The sequence below is a fragment of the Pongo pygmaeus genome, chromosome 5, assembly GCF_028885625.2.
Source record: "Pongo pygmaeus isolate AG05252 chromosome 5, NHGRI_mPonPyg2-v2.0_pri, whole genome shotgun sequence".
In the NCBI taxonomy this organism is placed as follows: domain Eukaryota; kingdom Metazoa; phylum Chordata; class Mammalia; order Primates; family Hominidae; genus Pongo; species Pongo pygmaeus.
Window position 1 is genome coordinate 108766378 of NC_072378.2, and position 7269 is coordinate 108773646.

The following is a 7269-nucleotide window of genomic DNA, read 5'->3' on the forward strand; positions in this document are numbered from 1 at the left end:
TAATTACTGCCTCAATTTCAGAACTTGTTATTGGTCTATTCAGGGATTTGGCTTCTTCCTGGTTTAGTCTTGGGAGGGTGTATGTGTCCAGGAATTTATCCATTTCTTCTAGATTTTCTAGTTTATTTGCGTAGAGGTGTTTATAGTTTTCTCTTATGGTAGTTTTATTTCTGTGAGATCAGTGGTGATATTCCCTTTATCATTTTTCATTGCATCTATTTGATTCTTCTCTCTTTTCTTCTTTATTAGTCTGGCTAGCAGTCTATCTATTTTGTTGATCTTTTCAACAAACAAGCTTCTGGATTCATTGATTTTTTGAAGGGTTTTTCATGTCTCTATCTCTTTCAGTTCTGCTCTGATCTTAGTTATTTCTTGCCTTCTGCTAGCTTTTGAATTTGTTTGCTCTTGCTTCTCTAGCGCTTTTCATTGTGATGTTAGGGTGTCGATTTTAGATCTTTCCTGCTTTCTCTTGTGGGCATTTAGTGCTATAAATTTCCCTCTACACACTGCTTTAAATGTGTCCCAGAGATTCCGGTACATTGTGTCTTTGTTCTCATTGGTTTCAAAGAACATCTTTATTTCTGCCTTCATTTCGTTATGTACCCAGTAGTCATTCAGGAGCAGGTTGTTCAGTTTCCATGTAGTTGTGCGGTTTTGAGTGAGTTTCTTAATCCTGAGTTCTAATTTGATTGCACTGTGGTCTGAGAGACTATTTGTTATGACTTCCGTTCTTTTGCATTTGCTGAGGAGTGTTTTACTTCCAATTCTGTGGTCAATTTTAGAATAATTGTGATGAGGTGCTAAGAAGAATGTAAATTGTGTTGATTTGGGGTGAGGAGTTCTGTAGATGTCTATTAGGTCTGCTTGGTCCAGAGCTGAGTTCAAGTCCTAGATATCCTTGTTAATTTTCTATCTCGTTGATCTGTCTAATGTTGACAGTGGGGTGTTAAAGTCTCCCACTATTATTGTGTGGGAGTCTAAGTCTCTTTGTAGGTCTCTAAGGACTTGCTTTATGAATCTGGGTGCTCCTGTATTGGGTGCATATATATTTAGGATAGTTAGCTCTTCTTGTTGCATTGATCCCTTTACCATTATGTAATGCCCTTCTTTGTCTCTTTTGATCTTTGTTGGTTTAAAGTCTGTTTTATCAGAGAGTAGAACTGCAACTCCTACTTTTTTTTTTTGCTTTCCATTTCCTTGGTAAATATTCCTCCATCCCTTTATTTTGAGCCTATGTGTGTCTTTGCACATGAGATGGGTTTCCTGAATACAGCACACTGATGGGTCTTGACTCTTTATCCAATTTGCCAGTCTTTTAACTGGGGCATTTAGCCCGTTTACATTTAATGTTAATATTGTTATGTGTGAATTTGATCCTGTCATTATGATGCTAGCTTGTTATTTTGCCCATTAGTTGATGCAGAAAAACAGCAAATTTTACCTCAATTAACAAATCTTCTGGTGATGAGGTTCATTTATACAGTAATTAGTGGACATTAAAATAAAGGAAGTGGCTTCCTCGCTGGGCTCGGAGGTGGTATATTAATCTGTTTTCATGTTACTGATAAAGACATACCCAAGGCTGGGCAATTTACAAAAGAAGAGGTTTAATCAGACTCACAGTTCTACATGGCTGAGGAGGCCTCACAATCATGGCAGAAGGCAAGAAGGAGCAAGTAATATCTTACATGGATGGCAGCAGGCAAAGAGAGCTTGTGTGGAGAAATGCCTGTTTTAAAAACCATCAGATCTCATGAGACTCATTCACTATTGCAACAACAGCGCAGTAAAGGCCTGCCCCCATAATTCAATCACCTCCCACTGGGTTCCTCCCACGACATGTGGGAATTGTGGGAGTTACAATTCAAGACGAGATTTGGGTGGGGACACAGCTAAACCATATCAGGTGGCTGGCAGAGACATGGCTAAATGCACCAAGAAGGTAGGAGTCATCAGTAAATATGGGACCCAGTATGGTGCCTTTCTCAGGAAAATGAAGAAAATTGGAATCAGCCTGCAAGTAACATTTTGCTCCTTCTGTGGCAAAACCAAGATGAAGGGATGATGTGGCACTGTGGCTCCAGCATGAAAATGGTAGCAGTGGTGCCTGGACTTACAACCCCAAAGTAAAGTCAGCTATCAGAAGACTGAAGGAATTGGAAGACCAGTAGAGGCTCCATTTCAAACATTACTGGCCTATAATAAATAGGTTAACTTATGTGATTATTTTTAAGGGATCATGTGACCCAGCACTGCCTTCCTTGGGCCAGGATGCCCCAGGGCACAACTTCTTCTGCCTTGGGTCCACTGAAGGTGAAAACAGCAACTCCCCAAAGCTGTGCCTCCCAGGTCCATCTTCTGTCACAGACTCTCCACTTTCCAAACCCTCCTTCCTCTCTTGAAGGAGGGAGCCTCCAGTCCCCACCAGCCGTATAGTCTTTGGCTCTATGAAAGGATAAGGTAACCAACTTATTTACACAAAGTGCTACCTAGCCAATCTTTTGGCTTCTATCTTTAACTGGAGTATGTCTTTTATCATCAACTGCTTAAAGGAGTTTCAGGCCTCAGTAGGAAGAGCTGGAGATGTTCCATTTTCAGGACAAGGGCTCTGGGTCAGTAAGTGCACCTGGAATTGTCCCAGGCCTATCTGCTGATCTTGGGGTTTTTAGGGAACCCTGGGGTAGGGAGCCAGAAGCCTAATGTTTACCTGCTTCTTCCAGCAGGGGTAACCCAGCAGGATTGGGCCTGGTACCAAATGAGCCTGTGGGAGGAGGAACTCCTGCCTCTTTTTGCCAGTCTTTCATATTCACTTCCCTACCTAAAGACAGATCCATCTGCTTCCTGTCTCCTTAAATGAGTCCTTGTCTTGCCTGTCCTTGACCCCAAGACTCTTAGCTACATATATTATCATACCACAGTATTTTAAATCATGTTTAATCATTTCTTGGTACTAAACTTCCTGGCTGATATGGTTTGGCTATTTGTCCCATCCAAATCTCATGTTGAAATGTGATCCCCAGTGTGGGAGGTGGGGCCTAGTGAGAGGTGTTTGGGTCATGGGGTGCATCCCTCATGAATGGCTTGGTGCCCCCCCAATGGTAACGAGTTTATGGGAGATCTGATTGTTAAAACAATCTCAGCACTTTGGGAGGCTGAGGCGGGCAGATCACCTGAGGTCAAGAGTTTGAGACCAGCCTGGTCAACATGGTGAAACCCCATCTCTACTAAAAATACAAAAATTAGCTGGGCATGGTGGTGCATGCCTGTAATCCCAGCTACTTGAGAGGCTAAGGCAGGAGAATCATTTGAACCCTGGAGGCAGAGGTTTCAGTGAGCTGAGATCGGGCCACCACTGCACTCTATCCTGGGCACCACAGCAACTCTGTCTCAAAAAAAAAAAAAAAAAAGAGTCTGGGACCTCACCTTCTCTCTCTTGCTTCTTCTCTCACCATGTGACACATCTGCTTCCCCTTCACCCTCTGCCATGAGTAAAAGCTCCCTGAGGTCTCACCAGAAGCTGAGCAGATGCTGGTGGCATGCTTGTATAGCCTGCAGAGCCATGAGCCAAATAAAACTCTTCTCTTTATAAATTACCCAGCCTCAGGTATTCCTTTATAGCAATGCAGAATGGACTAATACGCTAGCCTTATTTCCTATCTCTTACCTCCCCTCTACCCCTATGTTTTCTTTGCCTTTTCCCTTTCTCCTTCCCTTTCCCTTTCCATTTCCCTTTTCTTTTCTTTCTTTCTTTTCCAGGTCTCACTGTGTCACCTAGGCTGGAGTGAGTGCAGTGGCATGATCTCAGCTCACTGCAGCCTCTGCCTCCTGGGTTCGAGCAATTCTCCTGTCTCAGCCTCCCAAGTAGGTGGGATCACAGGTGCCTGCCACCACGCCCAGCTAATTTTTACATTTTTAGTAGAGACGGGGTTTCACCATGTTGGCCAGGCTGGGTTCAAACTCCTGACCTCAAGTGATCCGCCTGTCTCGGCCTCCCAAAGTGCCGGGATTACAGGTGTGAGGCACCACGCCCGGCACCCTCTGTTATTTTTACCTCTACTAATAAAATGTCTGCCAAGGAAATGTGTCATTGAAATCATCCTTTTTGACTTTGTAGGAAAGCCATGGCAGGCATTTTGAGACATAAAATGCAGCATCAGTAACATAACCAGAGCAAAAGGTCTGACTTGAGCATAAGAACTCGAAAGAGAATTAGAAACATATTGTTTCCTTAACTTTAAACTCTGAAGAAGTCAAGGAAGCAATTTAATTTAAGGGCTATTTCTGTCAGGGAATTTGGTAGAGTCAGAAAAGCTGTAAGTCTGAGGGAAAATTCAGTAAAATAAAAGGAAGCTTGTTGTGTAACAATACTATTAAAATGTCAGCACACTTCTTGGAGGTGGACCCAGGCAGTCCAAATGAAAGCAGGGAGGTTAAAATGTCACATTGCTCCGCTAAAGGGAACTGCCCTCCCAAACGTGCTATTTGACTTCTGGTTACTTCTCTCCATAATTCAAGTTATTTATGTACCTTGTAGAATCAAAACAAGGCCATGATGGCCCAATAATAGACTGGCTCATTTTCAGTTTGCAGGAATATAAGTTGGGACTTAGACTTTTCATTTGATTTCTTATTTTTATTTTAATTCTTTCTTTTCTTTTCTTTTTTTCTTTGTGTTTTTTTGTTTTGTTTTGTTTGTTTGTTTTGTTTTGTTTTGTTTTGTTTTTTGAGACAGGGTCTTGCTCTTTTGCCCAGGCTGGAGTGCGGTGGCATGATTGTAGCTCACTGTAGCTGCCACTGCAGCCTCAACCTCTGGGTTCAAGCCATCCTCCCAGCTCAGCCTTTTGCATAGCTGGGACTATAGGCATGTGCCACCACACCCAGCTAATTTGAAAAATTTTTTGCAGAGATGAGGTATCCCTGTGTTGCTTAGGCTGGTCTTGAACACCTAGGCTCAAGCTATCCTCCCGCTTCGGCCTCCCAAAGTGCTGAGATTACAGGTATGAGCCACCATGCCTGGCTTTCATTTCATTTCTTTTTTAAAAAAGAGTGTAATGATTAGTTCAAATCCTAATCTGAAACCACATGGTGTCTAAATAAAATTAAATAAAAATGCCATTGCTGTCAGATTAAACACACCACTCTCCAGCAGATAATCCTGCAGTGGCTTCCCCTTACTGCAAAATTGAGAACCAGTGCCTTTGTCCTGAATTCAAGGATCTCTCTGTTGGGTCTTAACAGCTTCATTGGTTTTGTCTCACTGTTCTGCTTTTGAAAATAACAACCTTGCCAAATGCTGCTTCTCCCAAGAAGACTGCACCATTATCAGCTCCCAAACCAGACCCTCTCCTCTTCTGCATTCACAAGAGTTCGTCTGCCTTCCAGGCATCCCTCTCATTTTGTCTTGCAATATATGCAGTTACTTATCTTTCGATCCACCTTCCAACCCTCACAGTTTAGGCCCTTGGAGCACGAGAACTGATGTTACTTATCTTTTTTTTTTTTTTTTTTGAGACAGAGTCTTGCTCTGTCACCTAGGCTGGAATGCAGTGGCACCATCTCGGCTCACTGCAACCTCTGCCTTCCATGTTCAAGCAATTCTCCTGCCTCAGTCTCCCTCGTAGCTGGGATTCCAGGCACCTGCCACCACACCCAGCTAATTTTTGTATTTTTAGTAGAGACGGAGTTTTGCCACTTTGGCCAGGCTGGTCTCGAACTCCTGGCCTCAAGTGATCTGCCTGCCTTGGCCTCCCAAAGCACTGGGATTACAGGCATGAGCCACCACACCTGGTGGGGTTTACTTATCTTTGTAATCCCCTGAGTGCTTGAGCAGAGATAACACTCAGTAAATGTATGTTGATTGATGGCAGGTCACAAAAAATATTTTTATAAGGATATTATTAAGAGATTTGTGCTCAAACCATTCATGGAAGTTGTCTGTGCAAATTGTTTAAGCTGTTAGGGATAAGAATTCTGTAGCCTAACCAAGTGAGCCTACTTTTTAATTTAACCATGTTTCAGGACAAAACTTTCATTATTTTGGCAAACCAAAGTATGATTTTTCTGCAATATTACTCCTTTTCTCTAATTTTAGCTTTAATAAAGTTAGAAGCTAGTTGAACAATTAAATTAGAATAAAAAAGGCTAGTAGAACAATTTGGTCTGGATAGGAAAGAATCCAAAGAAAACAAAGGAGACTCGGCTTTGGGGCAGGCAGGACATCCCTGGGTCAACCTTGTTTTCCTACTTAAAAGCAAGCTCGTAGGACGGGTGCGGTGGCTCACGCCTGTAATCCCAGCACTTTGGGAGGCCAAGGCGGGCGGATCACCTGAGGCCAGGAGTTGGAGACCAGCCTGGCTGACATGGTGAAACCCTGTCTCTTCTAAAAATATAAAAATTAGCTGGGTGTGGTGGCAGGTGCCTGTAATCCCAGCTTGGGAGGCTGAGGTAGGAGAATTGCTTGAACCTGGGAGGTGGAGGTTGCAGTGAGCCAAGATCGTGCCATTGCACTCCAGCCTGGGCAACAGAGCAAGACTCCATCTCTAAAATAAAAAATAAAAAATTAAAAAATTAAAGCAAGTTCATGGTTTACTCCACAACTCATTTACTCATTTGACAAAGGCTACCAAACAGCTTCGGTTCTTCTTGTCAGATAAAGATGCATACTCAGGCTGTTAAAAGACCATTTGAGGAGGTCTTCCTTATTTATTTCCCCCACCTTACTCCCAAAAGGATTTGTGTTGGCTTTATACAAATGCACACACTATATCAAACTAAAACAGACAAAGAGATAGGGCAAGGGGAAGATGAAAGTGGAATAGTAAGTTAAAGACAACAGTGAAGTTAGTTCATGGAAATGTATACCAGTAATTCTTGAGCTTCTAAATTTGGCTCTGAGCCTCCTGGGCACCAAGTCAAAGAAGGGAACACATTGGCTACACATTTCACAGAGTGTTTAAAATCAAACCCTAGTTCCCTAGCACCTGTGTGCCAGAGACTGCACCCCCACCTCTCAGCGGTTCTCTTTATTTAGGGTCGGTTATCTGGTGCCTGCCGAGGTGGGCCACATGTGTTTGAGACCATAGAGTAGCAGGGGAACCCTCAGTTAAGCCTGTGGTCCATCTGTCTTTAAGCACAATGCCTATTCTTGACATGAGTCAACCTAGCAAGGCTAGCTTCAAGAAAGAACTCATTCCCCAGGGCAGCATCACATGCAAGATCTTCAGCAGTGGTCATGGTAGTGACAGTTGCCACCAACAATGACCTTAGAAA

General features: G+C 43.0%; 1 pseudogene; it reads left to right on the plus strand.

The window, feature by feature from the left end:
• The first annotated feature begins 1921 nt into the window (after window positions 1–1921).
• Window positions 1922–2171, plus strand: LOC129037832 (large ribosomal subunit protein eL43-like; annotated as a pseudogene).
• Window positions 2172–7269: the final 5098 nt, after the last annotated feature.